Genomic DNA, 17,536 nt, shown 5'->3' on the forward strand with positions numbered 1-17,536 from the left:
TTGTAAGAGAAAAAGTAGCTAAAAAAGACATCCATAAGAGCAGTAACAACATCAGATTTTTTTCCTTTCATTCTCTGCTGAATTTATTTATTTCTCTTCAGTTTGACTGCAGTTCCCACCTCCCCTTGTTTTTATGTTTAATTAGGTCCAGGCTTATTAGCTCCAGGGAAGCTTGTTATAGTCTTAAAAATGGTCCTTTATTTAACATCAACCCTAATTATAACTATGATCACTCATTCGTAGAATTGTCTAAATGAGTGATGGAAAATAGATCTGTTAGATCATCTGGTTCATCTCCTCTTGACAATACAGGCTTATTTTCTATATTATATCTATGAGTATTTTGTTGGGTGAATTTTTAAGTGATTCAAACAATGGGACCTTCACCATTTCCCTTGGGAGAGAGTTGGTAGTCTAATAAACTTCAGTTAGCACATGAGTCTTGAAAACGAAAGATTTCCCTTTGCTTCATTTCATGCCTTTGTTCCTAGTTATATACCCTTGGGTCACTCCATCCAACTCCTCCCCCTTTTCTATTTAATCTTACAAAGTTCCTGGCTATGTCTCTTATAAAAAGTTCCAAACATGGTTTTATTTGCAATTAGGTAGAAGGGATATGTTACTGATTACCAGAGAAACTGAAAGCAGCCACTCATTATACTATATATCACTCTGTCAAAAAAGAAGGCGTGTGAAGGCTTACTTTAAATAAAAGAGAAGCAAGAACACAGAGAGCTATGCATTATAATTGGATCCTTATATTCGCCAATGGTAAGCAAACCGTATTAAAAGGACACTGTCAAGGTATTTTTCATCATTTTAAAGAATCATTTTATTTTATCTCTACTGTTTAGATTAATAACCCCTTGAAATTTTGACAGTGAAATCTATTTTCAGACACAGTGTTTTCCCCTCCATCACAGATGCTTGCCTGCTTTCTAAATATAGGCCTGCCAGCATTGATTTTCCCATTTATTTATTTGTGTATAATAAATGCATTAAGGCACATTTTATGAAAAGGTACAGAGGGCCATTTTCTCATTGTACTTTACCTTAATGGGGAAATTCCATTACTGTAACATAGAATGTAAAGAAGTCCAACAGTCTTTCAAGGGAATAATCAATGCATTTCTTGTGGGGGAGTTGAAATAAAATCAGAATTTTGTTTCTACAAATTAAAAAAAAAACTAACAAAAGGTTATGATTTTTGCTTTCATAGATACATTTGAATATTTCTGAAAAAAATAATTCTCAAAATCTTACATATGGTAGTCCAGAATTGCTGAAACTATTTTCCCAAAACATTGTCTTAGCAGATACACTTGTTTTAGGGCATGGACTCTGGTTTCTCTCTTTATATTCCTAGAACCTCGTACCTTCCATGTGCTTTGTTATACCCTTGTTGAATTTAGCAAAATTAAATATCCTCCTACTTTGCTGAGAAGATTGAGAGGATTCAGTGTAAACATCCTTGTCTCCTGCCATTCATACTCCAAAATCTTTGTTTGTTCTCACCTATTCTCTCCAAAGAGAAGTAGATAGACCAATATTATCAAGTATCAAAACTGATCCAAAAAGTTGTTCTTTCTCCTATCTCTGGAATTTTTCCCTATCCATAATTAACTATCTTTCCAATATATAATCTTTCAATTTTCTTCTAGTGTTTACACTAAAAACTGAAAATATGTCATCAATTTTTTTTTAATCAGGTGTCTTTTAAATTCCTAGAAAAAGAAAATAAACCTTTTTGCTTTTACTTTGTCCCTCCTCTACTTAACTTTTCAATACCAAGCAGTCTGATCTGTGATGCCAACTTTCTTCTGAAATCGCTTGCTTCAAAATCAGCAATGATCTCTTAAATTGGGCGAAAGTAGCTGACTCAATTTTTATTTTATTGACCTTTCAACAACATATGATAGTTTTGAGCACCTCTGCCTCCTACCTTCTTTTAGAAGTTCTCTTTTGTCTTGATTTCCATAATCCTGTTCTCTAATATCCTATTTACTCCTATTGACTGACTTTCTTGTTGATCTACTTCATTAAACATGTCTTCTTTCATTCAGATATGCATCTTTGTGTCCCAAGATTCTGTCTTAGTTAAGTTTTGATTTGTTACTCTCCAAAATCCCATGTTAGGCTTAATTCATTTTCCTTAGAACTCTGATTTTATTTTGATTACTCTTTGTGAAAACAAGTCCCAAAATCTGAAATAGCTTTAAAAAGTAATCTCTTTGGTTATTTTGTAGGAGAGAGCAAACGAGAAAAAGAGTTATGAATCCCTCTTGTCTAGACTCTGGAAGATTTACAGAATATAGTATTTGGACAAGGCTGTCCACACATGAACTGTATTCTGATAACACCATTTTTTAATGTTTGCTTTTTTTTTTTAAATTTTGGAGAAGGAAATTTGAAAGGAAAGTAGTTTGAGATGGTAAATGTAAACATTCACTAAAATTTGGGCAAAACCAAAACAAAAAGGAAACTCAATAAAGGAAAAAACCCAAATCTGAGGGAACCCAAAATTCCTTATACCCATCTTTGGCATTCCTGAAAAGTTATTAGATCAGAATGACATTCTGGACAGAAGTAATCTCTAACCACATAAAGCTGGATTTAAACAGTCTAATAACATATTTTCTAAAGGATGTGATTTCCTACAATATCTGCCTTTGGGATTTATTACAATCCAAAATTCTTATGGTACTAAAGCAGTAATTACAGAAACAGAAAACTGAATTCAGATTTCACAAGGAGCCCATAAAAATAATCTGAATAAATGGATTTCTTACTACTTATCCAGTACTTGATAGGATTCTTTAAGAAAGGGTAGGGGCCATATTGGGACAAAATGTCTCATAGTGAGAGGAATCAGTTTGAGGTGTACTCGGGGACTATAAATTAAGGGAATTAAATATAAATAGGAAACAAGTACCACAACCATCAGGAGAATCAAAAAAATCATAACCTCATGCTTGTTTCAATGTCATGAGCTTTAAACAAACAGTTAAGAGTCATAATCTTACACATACCTTAAGGATATAAACCTCATTAAGCAGACTTTATAGATAAACTTAAGTCAGATTGCAGATTAAATTACAGTTAAGGACTCATGATAGTGTCATAAATTAAAATGACTTTTTAAAAATCATTTTAACTTACCAATTAAGCGAGATAGGTGACAAATAATAACTTTAGGGTGCTCAAACATTCTACTGTCCGTAGATAATTTACCAAAAGAAAATTCTACATAGGTTTAAATATTTATAAATGAACTTTTTGTGTTAGTAAAAAAGGAAACAATCCAAAAACAGATCAACATATTTCTAAACAACTAGTGACACCTGAACATAATGAAATAATACCATCATGTAAGAAAAATAAATATAATGAATAAAGAAAAAGATGGAAGGACAAGAATGATGAAAAATAAAGTAAGGCCCAGAAAATAATATATACAATGATTACAAATTGAAAGTCTAACAACACATAGAATGAGAAAAAAATGAATGTTATTAAATGCCAAGCACACACACACACACGCCAAATGATTTCCTCAAAGAGGGGATAAAAAAATTCCCTTGTACTCGAGACAATAGTCTATTGGTAAGAAATATTTTATTTAAAACAAATGAATTCTTTAGTTTTGTTTATTTTTTTCTTTTTAAATTAAAAAGTGTTGATACTATAGGAAGGGATAGGAGGAATGATAGGTAAATCTAGAAAATGTTAAAACAAAAAACAGAATTTTTTTTTTTAGTATAGTCATTTCTACAATTATTTTGGTTCTGCCTTCACCTCAATTTTTTTTCCCTCTTTACCCTATAGATTTAGTTAGGTTACATGTTTAATATACATGAAATATATCATATTTTCTTTCTCTCAGTAAAGATAGATATTGATCTTTTTCATTCTCATAATTGTCACCAAAATTTCTGTACTCTTGAGGTCTTGAAATTCATAAACATTAGGAGGCAAGGAAAAACATTTGTACTCTTCTTTTAGAGAAAAAAAGTGAAGAAAAATCATCAGCTTTCACTAACCACCATTCATAGCAACTTAGCATCAAAAGGTTCTGAGTGACAGCTAATCATTGCAGAGGTCTTCTGTGATTCAATATGATACAAACCTGAATATGTCCCTTACCTATGTTTTATTGGTAGTATTCTGACTTACTCAAAAGCTCCTGAAATTCATAAATTACAGTCACACTTCACAATTCTTTAAAAGGGTTCTCTCTTTTAAGATATGGATCATTTCCAGTCATCCTGATCTATATCTTGCCACTGGACCCAGTTGACTCCAAAGGAGAGGATAAGGCTGGTGACTTTGCACTGCCCTCCCTCACTTAAATCCTATTCATTTGAAAATCATGGCATCACCTTCCTGATGTCATAATGTTCTTGGGGAAAGGAAAAACAACAAATAATAATAGACATTGGTATGGTTCCCATGGAAGTTACAATCTTGGTTCCTAATGTATTTCATAGGGCTCATTCTGTGGGATACTGGAGCCAACTGCCATCGGCTGCTGGAGGTTTACCTCATACCTGTAGAATAGATCTCTTCATGTGAGAAGATGATGATGATGATACAAGGAGACTGAGAGGCAGTTGCTAATTTCCGACCACTCCACTGAGAGGCTATTGTGTTGTCTGACCTCCCTCCTCTTCCCTCTGCCTCCAACTTATTTCATTCCCAGTCCACAAGCAACACCTGTGTCGGTAAAGGCTGCTTTGCAATGCCTTCAGATGTTATGATTCACAGCTGTGGAGCTCTCGGAGAATTGACCTGCCCCTTCACTTAGGCAGGGTCCTTAAAATCATTCAATAAGACTGGGAAAGTAAAGCAAAATTACAAGTTTACATTTTAATATCTTTTGTCCTGTGATTTATTTATCTATTCCCCAAATATTGGGCACATATTTTTATTTTCTACAGTTTTGTCACAACAAATAATGAAATTAAAAATATTTTATACTTTTCTTATTTTCAAAAGCCTTGTTGGAATAAGCACAATAGTAAATTATATGGATCACTCTAAAATTAATAATTTTATTAGGTATAATTCCAATTTTTTTCTTAGAATAATTTAAATAATAGTTATTACTTCCGCTGGATGAGAATTATGGGATATTGTACCCTGATCTAGAAAATCCATATATATATATATATATATATATATATATATATATATATATATATGTATATATATATATATATATATATACATATATATACACACACACACACATACATATATATACATATACATATACATATATATGTATATATATATATATATCAATATACAAATTTAAATAGATTTGTTTTGTTTGCTTGTTTATTTATTTGTTCGCTTGTCTGTTTATGATTTACTTCCCCTTCTAGCAAAGAAGAAGCCTGATTTTCCCTCTATTTCTTTTATGGGAATTTATAGTATCTTATAAAATGTGGGTTGATATTATATAGTATTATAGATATATTTTGTGCATTTCTGAGTTTCCAAACTTTTTGTGTGACATGGTGGCTTTCATTTGTCTGTGGCAAATCCCCCACCAAATTCTGTGGCGTCCACCAAATTCCACCCCCCAAAAAACAATTAATTTGTTACACTGACACAATATATTGAAACTATGATGGTAAAAGTCACAATGTGTATTGGGTAACAGAATATAGCTCCAGTTAATTTAGTATAACTGTCTTGCCTAAACTCCTCTGACAACTAGTTTTTCTCTGTGCCAACATTTTCACCACGTAAATAGGGGTGAGGATATGTTTTGTGATTTTATCAATGTGTGTGATGGTTTTATTAATATGTGCATCTTAGCTAATTTTATAAGACTAGATAATTCATAGTTCCTTTTAAAAGGCATATATATATATATGCATTTATCTATATTTGTTGATAGTTTCATAAATGCACACATATGGAAAGAGACAGAGAGAACCCCAGAGAGACAGACAGACAGACAGAGAGACAAAGACAGAAACAGAGGAGGGAAGGGGAGAAACAATTAGTTAGATGACACAGTGAACAGATTGATGAATTTGGAGTCCAGAAGCCTCAAATCCTTGAACTCAAATTCAGCCTCTGACACTTAATAGCTGTGTGACCCTAATAAAATCATTTAAAGTCTGTTTCCTTCAGTTCTCTCATCTGGAAGTTAGTTGGAGAAGGAAATTACTTTAAGATCCTTACCAAAAAAACCCTAAATGGGGTGATGAAATGTCAGAAATAACTGAAATTATTGAACAATAATATACATTTATTTTAATCTAGATATCCATGTTTTATAGATATCTATCCATCCATCCATATCTATGGATATAGATATTTATCTTATCTATTATCTATCATATATGTGTCTATATATATGTGAAGATATGTACATATGCACATATATATATTACTTTTTTTTTAATGAGATATAGCATTTGGTCTTATATAATTATGTTGATCCCATACACATTGATACTTTATGAAATTTTTAAATAGGGCAGATGGAACTGATTCTTTGGGTATACACAAGGGAAATATACCATGATGGCAGCAGATAGTGAGACTGTAATAAATCTCTTATTAGGCACAGAAGTTGTAGGAGTAAGAGTAAACAAACCCAGAAAGTGTAAAAACAAGTGGTGAAATGGGATGCAGAAGCAAGTGGTATGGGATTCTAGATAGGGTGAATGCAGGCAGTACAGGAAGATGATGGGAAGGGATAAGGTGCATCTAATATCAGTCATATAATTATGGATTAAAGTTGGGAGAATGAAGTGAACTGAAGTTTGAGGGAGTAGGCAGAAGTTTTAGGTCTCATTTTTCTACTGTTTTTAGAGGGGACAAATTGACTATTTTCCATACCAATTTAAAATTTATCAATTAACATATTCAAATGTTCACATTCAAATATTCAAATAGCTCATAGTTCTAAGAAAATCTTTAATGTTCACATATCCATGTGACCTTATCTGAGATTTACATATCATAGAACCAAACGGCCACGACCAAAAACCCTATGATGACTTCGACCCATATTACCAGAATGTGATTATATGTGTGTATATATGTATATGTATATATGTATATATGTGTGTGTATATATATATATGTGTGTGTATGTATACATATATGTGTATATATATATGTGCACACACACACATACACACACACACACACACACACACACACACACACACACATATATATATATATATATATATATATATATATATATATATATATATATATATATGAAATGCTCCTTTAATCTTTGGGATGGATGCCAGAATTTTAGATTCCTTTTCACAATCTTACTTCCTACTATTGCCACTTTATAATTGATACTTATAAAGTTAGTAAACTGAGTAGAAGGATGGTGATTGGCCAGAGGAACTAGAATGAACTACAATCTTAACACACTAAACAATTTATATATCAAATTTTATCAGTGACATTTAACACAAACTTCCTTCTCTTTCCAGTGCACATATTTTCTTCTGCTTCTAGATATTTATTTATTCAAAATCTTTTCAAATTTTATATAATTAATGATTGATTCAATATTTTTATAAATGTAATATAAAAAAGGTTTAAATATTTTTCTCCTTGTAAATTCCATTTAGTACTCAATGAATAAAAATTAAGTTTTTTTTTTCCTTTTTTTGCCCTAAGAGCAAGAACATATGGAATCAAATTTCATCTCTGATATACACTGGCAATGTGTACAATGGCAGTACAATAAAAAAAAAAAACAAAAGTCATTTAATATCACAGTTCCTCAGTCACAAGTCTACACTTGTCTCATTATGGATATTGACTCAATTATTGTCTCGATGTCTCAAAAGTTATGTCTCAAAAGATATGTCTCAATGAGATTTTCGTGCAATAATTATATCATATGTCCATTTGAAACTTATTCCAGTCACTTAACCCCAATTGCCTCAGTAAAAAAAAAAATGTTGATATATATTTTATTAATATTTCTTATTTAAATTTTGTTATTGATAAAATTTTATTTTCTTGTTAATCATTTTGTTAGATTTGTACACATAAATATGGAAATCATCATCTAGATCCTTCTAAAATATTGATATATGTTTTAATTTTTTTATTATTCTTTCCATTACTATCCTTTTACCTATGCCTCTAAGAAATCTATTTCAAATAACAATTATGATTTAAAAATAACAAAAGTTACCCTAACTGAAACATATCTAAAAAATTATAAAACATGCACTAGGTTCAATATTTGTGGACTTCCTATTTCTACAAAGATGTGGATATGAAGTGTATTGATAGCTTTCCTTCTGAGACATTGAATTTTTTTATACTTTTGCTCCATTTACTTTTGATTTTTTTGGTGAATATAGATATGTTTTTTCATCTGGATTATTGTGATCCTAGAGATAGATAGATAGACAAATAGACAAATAGGCAGGTAGATAGACAGATAGATGGATGGATGGATAGACAAGTATAACTAGTGATTTGAGGGCAGCTAAGTGGTACTGGGAAGCTAGATGGCACAGTGGATAGAGCACCAGCTCTGAAGTCAGGAGGATCTGAGTTCAAATTTGAAATCAGACACTTAAAACTTCCTAGCTGTGTGACCCTCGGCAAGTCACTTAACCCCAATTGCCTTAGCAAAAAAACAAAAGGAAAGAAAGAAAAAAGAAAAACAAAAAATTAGTGAATGAGTCATTTGGACAATCTCCTCTTAGGCTAGGTTTACATATTATTCTATGCTATAGAATAAGCAGATATATCAATTCAACATAAAAAAATAAAAATTAGTAGTACAAAGCTTTAAGAGTTTGTAATTCTGTAAATGTGTCCATTTATGTGTATATATTCAAACGCACGAGTACATATGCATTTATTTAACAAACCCCATACATATGTATATACAGATACACTGTAATATAGAGCATAATTAATGCATAAGTTTTTACATATACCCATTTATGTTTGTTGATTGTTATTTATCTAGAATATCAAAATTTTATCAGAGAAATGTAATTTGAAAAAAATGTATTTGACTACTTCCTTTCTTATCTTGGTTCCATAAATTTTGTATGTTCTGAAGTTTTCAATTTTTAATCTTTTTGTAATTAATTGTATTGCTTTTGGCTAAGTATATATCTACTTATACTTCCCTCCTGATGTTTTTATATTTTTTATTTTAATGTTAAGGTTATATCCACAAAATATGTATTGTGGAATATAGTTTAAGATGTGGTTCTAAAGTAAATTTTTTACAAATTAATATGTAATTTATGCTTTTCTTATTTATCAAACAATGGATTATTGACTTCCATTATTCCTGATTATCTCTTACCTAGTTTGTTCCATTATTAGGGATTATTATGCTTCATCTAAAATCCTTTCATAATTTCCCTTGATACATTTTTCACAATAATTTTTCTCATCTATAAAGCATCACTTTCATAATTTGATAGATATAGAATTGAGAGGGCAAATTAATTTTGGTTGTATTATAATCTATTGAATGTCCCTTAAGATATTTAAGATGTTTGTTGTTTCTTTTAAGGAACACTCATAATTGTATCTTTAAATACATTACATGCATGTGTGTATGTTTTTTGTTTTGTTTTGTTTTGTTTTGTTTTGTTTTGTTTTGTTTTGCCATATTGAGCCCCAGATATTTGCTGTATTTTAGAATTGTTTGGAATGGAATTCACTTTCCCTTATTGCCTCTTAAATTTGGTTGTTATTATATAATTGTGCAATTGATTTTGAGGATTGGTTTGTACCCTAAAATTTTACTATAGCCTCTGTTTCAATTAGTATTTTTTCTTTAATTCCTTAGGATTTCTAAATAAACTATCATTGTTTCAACAAATAGTCTCTTTATATAACTATTTTTCTTGTATTTGCTATGGCTAGCAATTTTTGAAATGTATTAAGTAATAGTGGGAAGAAAGGACATGTTCAATTTACTCACATATTTCTTAGAAAAAATTTTTATTCTGTTACATATTTTTATATTAGAAATTGTTATGCTTTTTAAAAAAAAAAGTCATCTTTTCCCTTTAGTTTGAAGTCTTTTTAACACAAATTAGAATTGCAATTTTCTGTGGTTTTCCCCATATCTTTTGAGATAATCTTGTGGTTTTGCATGATTTTGTTTTTAATATAGTTGATTAAGTTAATTATTTTTCTATGATAAAACATCATTGCATCTTTGGTACAAACTCATCTCGGTTGTAATGAACACTTTCTTGGATAAATTGTTTTAATGTGTGAGCCAGGACTTTATTTTAAATTCTTAGTCAATATTATTAAACACTTTGGTTTACATTTCTCCTTTGCTTTTCATTCTTTTATTTCGGTATTTGAAATGTATGTGTTTCATAAAAGAATCTGGTAGGATATTTTCTCACATTTTGAGATTAATTTTACCTCTCCCAATTCATCCTCCCTTCCATCAGTCTTGTTTTCTCTCATTCCTTTTCTTTCATACTTTCCTGTATGATAAAATATATTTCTATACTTGATTGTGTATGTTATTAAAGTTCATATACTATATCCTACCTTTTCCATATTCCCCTCCAGTATAAAAGCTCTTTCACATTTCTTTTTATGACAGATAATTTGTACCATTTTACCTTTCTTTGCCTGAATTCAAAGAAATTCCTCTTTCTTACCCTCTAATTTCATGTTTTTTTTAGATATTTCTCTCATTATATCCAATTCACACTCATAACATCTGTCTATGTATACTCCTTTTCACTTTCCTAATAATGAGAAAGTTTATTTTAGCAGTTAAAATATAATGTTCCTATTTAGAATTGTAAACAGTTTAATCTTATTGAACACTGTGTGATTTCTCTTTCCTGTTTATGCTTTTCTTGTGTTTGAAATTCAAATGTTTTATTCAGCTCTGGTCTTTTCATCAGAAATGCTTGAAAGTCTTCTATTTCATTGAATATTCATTTTCTAAAGGATTATACTCATTTTGTTTTTGTTTTTGTTTTTGTTTTGTTTTGTTTTTTCTAGGAAAGTGATTTTTGGTTGAAATCCAAACTCTTTTGTTCTATGAAATATGACATCTTAAGTCCTCTGATCATTTAATGTAGAAATCATTTCTGTTATTCATGATATTGTTATATCACGTAACTCCATGGTATTTGAATTATTTCTTTCTGGCTGCTTGACATATTTTCTCATTGACCTGGGACCTTTTGAATCTTGTATTTGAGAATCAAATTTTATTTATCTTGGAGCTTTGCTATAATATTCCTGGGAGTTTTTATTTTGGGATGTCTTTCAGTAGGTGATCAATGGATTCTTTCAATTTCTATTTTACCCTCTGGTTCTAGAGTATTAGGACAATTTTCCTTCATAATTTTTTGAAAACTGATGTCCAGGGTCTTTTTTTTTTATCATGAGGTAGACAAATAATTTTTAAATTTTCTATCCTGGAGCCATTTTCCAGGTTAATTATTTTTCCAATGACATCTTTCCCATTTTTTCTAGTTTTCCTTTCTTTGTTTTTCATTTTGCTTCATTGGATCTTTATTTCTCATAAAGTTATTAGCTTCCATTTTCTCATTTCTATTTTTTAAAGGAATCATTTTCTTCAATGAGCTTTTGTACATCTTTTCCCAATTGGCCAATTTTACTTTTGTAGGTAGTTTTCTTCTTAACTTTTTGTATTTACTTATCCATTTCAACTTTTACCCTGATTTATCCCCTATCTGTCTTACTTAATGTTCAAAGTCCCTTTGAACTCATGCCCTGAGCCCAATTCTGATTTTTTTTTGGAAGCTTTGGATGTAGGAGCATTGACTTTGTTATCATCTTATGAGTCTGTTGATTTTTCTTGTACCATAATAACTTTCAATGGTCAGAATTTTTTTCTGCTGATTTTCCTAGCTTATTAATCTGTTTTTTATTGCTTGTTAAAGTAGGGCTTTGTTTCCAGAGTAGAGAATGGACAATTCCAAACTTAAAGGGTTTTGTGCAGCTGTTTTCAGAAATCCTTCAGAGAATCTGATCACAAGCTTTCTTTTCTGCCCTGGAGCTGTTAGGAGCTATGAGATCTAGTGTGTTGGCCAGGGCTAGGTCTCTACTGATCTGGGCCTGCACACCAGAGCTCCATCTTGTTGCCATAGACACTCTCCACTAACCTTTTGGGTCCTCACTGTTGACCCTGGAGAGGTCAGCTGAGAGATTCAGAAGTCTCCAGCACTGCTGCTGATTCAGAAGTCCAGTCTCACTGATGCTGGGGTCAGGGATATAGCTAAGGCATGGGCCAGGTTTATTCTAGGACTTCCCACTGAGCTCCCACTCTTTTCCATAGACTTTTTCTGCTGACCTTCTAGGAGGTCCTCTTTGGTGTCTGGGAGCCATACTGCCCTGCCACTGATTCAGAGGTTGAGCCTAGGTCTGTGACTGCCAATGGTACACCCTTTACCTGGACTGAGCACTGAATTCCAACCCTGATGTCACAGATATTGTCTATTGAGCTTCTAATTATCTTTCAGCTTGAAAATGTTCTACTTCATATTTTTTGGCATTCTGATTATTTAAAATTTGTTTAAAGTCATTATTTAAAGGAATTTGGAGCAGTTCGGGGAAGAGGTTGGGGAACTTCCTACCTTTCCTCTACCATCTTGACTCAACCTTACAAAAAAAACAATTTTACCCTTTAATATGTTCTCTTTGGGATACAGATCAAGTAAGAGAAACCATTGGATCAAAAGGTATACATAGTTTGATTGTCCTTTAGGCATAGTTCCAAATTGCTCTACAAAATGGTTGGATCAGTTCACAACTCCACCAACAATGTATTAGTGTATGTTTTCCCACGTAACTATATTTTCCTTTCTTGATTAATCTGAGAGGTATGATGTGGTTTCTCAGAGTTGTCTTAATTTGCTTTTCTTTAATCAATAGGGATTTAGAGTATTGTTTCATATGACTAGAAATGGTTTTAATTACTTGATCTGAAAATTGTTCATATTCTTTGACCATTTAGCAATTAATAGAATGACTTGTATTCTTATGAATTTTAGTTAATTCTCTATGTATTTTAAAATGAAGTCTTTATCAGAAACATTGGATATAATTTTCTCACCAGTTTTATGCTTTCCTTCTAAACTTGTCACATTGCTTTTGTTTTATACAACTTTTTAAAAATGTAATATAATCAAAATTATTCATTTTGCATTTCATAATGCTCTCTAATTCTTCTTTGACTATAAATTCCTCTATTCTCCACAGATTTAAGAGGCAGACCATTCATTCCTCTAATTTTCTTATAGTATCATGTTTATGTTTACATCATGAAACCATTTCAACCTTGTCTTGGTATATGGTGTTAGGTGTTTGTCAGTGCCTAGTTTTTGCCATAATATTTTCTAGTTAACTCAACAATTTTTGTCAAATAGTTTTAACTTCAAATTTTATGCTAAAATGTGACTCTGTTTCTGGAGCAGAAGGAATGCTTCCCTAAGCTTAAGCAAGCAACTGTTTCAGAGATATTGCTGGGGACCTAAAAGATTTTTTTTCTTATTTTTCAAAGAAACTTATTTATTGTTAATACACATTACTTTATGAATCATGTTGGGAGAGAAAAAATCAGAACAAAAGGGAAAAACCATGGGAGAGATAAAAAGACTAAAAGGTATTTTGTTTATTTGTTTCTTCTTCCATCTTCATGTAGTATGATCTATGGAGAGGTGCATTTAGTATTCTCCTATCCTATGCTCCTATTTTTGAGCAGCCAGAGGGCCAAGGTCCAGAAACCACTGCTTTTGCCATTATTTCAATTTTTCCCAAAGCTTACTGCTGGTTTTCCAAAGTGTTGTGTGCACTGAACTGTTATGCTTTAGAAACCAATCTTTCCTTCTGAACTTCTAAGTTATCTTTTGCTCATAAATTATTTCATTACATCCTTTTGTGAATTCAATGATTTCAGAATTTGTTCTGATACATTATTTAAAGATTTTTGGAGGAGTTTTAGGTAGATTTTAGGCAAGTATTTGTTTTTTCACTGTATCTTGGCTTTTCCCTCCTAAATTTATTTTTGTTATTGTTATTACATCTTATGATTGATATTATTTTATTTAAAGTAAAACCTTTCAAGCTGAGGGAAAGACTAGAGCTGAAAGTAAAATTTGATTCTCAAACATAAGGCTCAAAAAAGCATTAAAAGGTAAACAGGAAAAATAATTCCTAAAGAATTCAATAAGGTTAAACTATTTATAGCTATGCACAGGAAGATCAGACTTGTAACTTTTGAGAACTTTCTCATTATTAAGAAAGTTAGAAAGATAACACATAGACAGGAGGTATGTATGTAAGTTGATTATAATGGGGTAATAAAATAAATAAAAATAAAGGGTCACAAAAGAGGATAGATAAGGAGAAGGAAGGGAGAGAAATTATAAGGTAAATAATCTCACATAAGGTTTTCAAAAGAGTTTACAATGTAGGAACCATAAGGGAATTATGGGCCATAATTGGATCTTACTGTCATTGTAATTGGTTCAAATAGGAAATAGCATACACATTATTTTAGGAATAAAATATATATATTACTAAGAAGGGAAATAGCAAGGGAATGGATAACAGGAAGGACAGCTGATAGAAGGGAAGGAAGACTGGGGAATACCATGGCAAAAGTAATACATTTTAAGAAGGGTCAGTGTAAAAGGTGGGAGAAAAAAGATAAAAAGAAGGAGGGAAATACACCATGTAATCATAAACATGAATATGATTGGCATGAATTCATCCAAAAATCAAACCAAAAACATAATGGATTAAAAAACAGAATTATAAAACAGATTGTTTAAACGAAATTTACTTGAACTCTTTTTGTGTGTCAAAGAATTGAAAATTGAAGGGATGTATCTCAACTGGGAAATGGATAAACAAATTGTGGTATAAGATTATGATGAAATTCTATTGTGCTATAAGAAATGATGAACAGATTGCTATCAGACAAAACTGGATAGATTTATCTGAACAGATACAAAGAAAAATGAAAAAAAATTAGGAGATCATTGCATACAATAACATCAATATTGTATGATAGTCAACTATGAATGACTTAGCTGTTCTCAGCAATACAATGATCCAAGAAAATTCTAAAGAATATGATGAAAAATACTATCCATCTCTAGAGAAAGAACTGATGGAATCGTTATGTAGATTAAAGCACATTTTTAAACTTCCTGCTTGCCATCTCATTGAAGTGTGGGTAAGCAGAGAAATTGGAACTCAAAAATTAAGAAAAAACTTTTAAAATTGTTTTTCCATGTAATTTGGGAAAATGAAATACTAAATAAATTATAAAGAAAAAAGAAACAGAGACACAGAATATGTGCAATATCTCTGCAAAATCTATTATGGTTAAGCTGAGGTTCAAAATAGCAAGTGTACTAAGTGATCTCAGATAAGGCAAAAAAACCCCACAAAAATAGATTTAATTAAAAGAGATATGCAAGAAAATTATATTTTGCATAGACAATATGCATTGCATAGAAAATGAAATCATAGCAAAAGTATAGCATCAACTATATCAAATAGTCTAGCACCCTTATTTTTAAAAGAAAAAGTTAAATGAAAAACAGGAAGAAATAGACAGTAAAATGGCACTAGTAAAGGATCTTCACTTTTTTTTTTTCCCTCAGAACTAAATAGATCTAACAAAGAAAAAAAAATAATCAAGAAAGAAGTTAAGGAGATACATAAAGTTTTAGAAAAAGTTTGATGTGATAGATCTCTGAAGAAAATTGAAGAAAAGATTATGGTTTTTTTTTTCCTCGATGGTAAATCATATCAACACCAAAATTGATCAGACCATGTATTAGGACATAAAAATCTCACTACCAAATACAGAAAAGTACAACTATTAAGTGCATCTTTTTTCAGGTAATAACTCATTAAAATATATTTAATAAATGGCCATGGAAAAATTTTTAAAATTAATAACACAAATATGGTACTGATAGCTAAACCAGGTAGAGTCAAAACAGAGAAAGAAAACTACATAATATTGATACAATTTTAAAAAGTACTAAAAGGGAAATTAAAGTAATATGTCACAAAGATCCAACAGCATAAAATGGGCTTTATACCAGGAATATAAATTGGCTCAACATTAGGAAAATTATCAGCATATTTGACCACATCAATTACAAAATAAGCAAAAGCCATATGATTATATCAATAGATGCTGAAAAAGCTTTTTGACACAAACAAAAATACTTAAAACCTATAGGAATAAATGGTGCTTTCCTTAAAAAGATAACTAATATCTATCTAAAACTATCACCAAGCAGTATCTTTAACAGGAATAAACTAAAAGCCTTCCTAGTAAACCAAGAATATCCATTATCATTACTGTTATTCAGTAATTTACTGAAAAAGTTATATCAATGAGAAGAAAAATAAATGGAAGGAATTAAGATAGGCGAGGAAGTAAAACTATCACTCTTTATAGATAACATGATGGTATAGTCAAGGCTCCTAGAAAATCAATTAAAAATAGTAGAAATGCTTATACAATTAAAAGGCTAAATTAACTCTTAAAAGTCATCTGGATAATTGTTGCCTATGAGCATGTTGTTAACACATTACTATGTTTATTACTTATAATACTCATATAGGAATCTAAAGCTCTGAAAGTGATAATTATGTGAAATATGTCACCCTATTAAAATGAGTTATTTCATTTGGATGCTTTTTTCCATGAAATATGAAAGTTTTGATAAATGACTTAAAATGACAGAGGTAAAACTACATTGAAGGACTGGATTATCCGAAGTATTATCAATGTTTTTTTTTAAACTCTTGCGTATTTAAGATATCTTAATGTTGTATATACTGTGTAGTTTGCCAGGCAGATAGAAATAGATAGGGAAATTGTTAGCTGATTAAAGAATATATGAAAACAAAACACAATGTTACAAATCTAGGAATCAAAAGATTAAAATATATTTTCCAACATATGGCACACATATTTTATATTAACTAGCTGGTCTTGCTTAAAAATACTAGAGACTTTCATAAAATAACTCTGTTACACTCTCAAGCTTTCAAAAAGAAATAAGTGTTTAAAGTGTTTTATTGACTGCACAGAAATCCATTTATCTTATTCTATTGCTACACAAATACTGACTTCTATTTTTAGGTGCTTAAAGAAATAAGACATGAAGCAAGGTCTTCAGAGACTCATTAGGACTATTAGAAAAATGCTTCTAGCAGCTCCTATCAAAACAGGAGAAATAAATAACCTTTGTTCCTGGGATTTGGAATCACCCCATTTTCTGCAGCCCCATTTCCTGTTGATGTATTACAGTCATTATAGTCACCTCTGTAGGACACTATGTACACAAAGTATGATATAGCCTAACCTCCCAGTTCAGGGTATTTCCTGATATATGATCCATTTGTCACGGTCAGATTGTCCAAGGTGAAAGAATAAAACTTTAAATATGAACCAATTTTAGGTAACACAAGCATATGGAAAGAAAATATTTTGTCTTTTTTTGTTAGACAAAAA

The 17,536-nt window shown here is 30.8% G+C and overlaps 1 long non-coding RNA gene across 1 annotated transcript in view; it reads left to right on the forward strand.

Annotated features, from left to right (window-relative positions):
- The window catches only part of LOC141547815 (uncharacterized), a 53,704-nt gene extending 48,834 nt beyond the window's left edge, over positions 1 to 4,870 (forward strand). The window contains exons 5-6 of the long non-coding RNA XR_012483636.1: positions 606 to 771; positions 4,488 to 4,870. This is a non-coding gene — a long non-coding RNA (uncharacterized LOC141547815). The remainder of the gene's footprint in view (positions 1 to 605; positions 772 to 4,487) is intronic.
- Positions 4,871 to 17,536: the final 12,666 nt, after the last annotated feature.

This window comes from Sminthopsis crassicaudata, chromosome 6 (genome assembly GCF_048593235.1).
Source record: "Sminthopsis crassicaudata isolate SCR6 chromosome 6, ASM4859323v1, whole genome shotgun sequence".
NCBI lineage: Eukaryota > Metazoa > Chordata > Mammalia > Dasyuromorphia > Dasyuridae > Sminthopsis > Sminthopsis crassicaudata.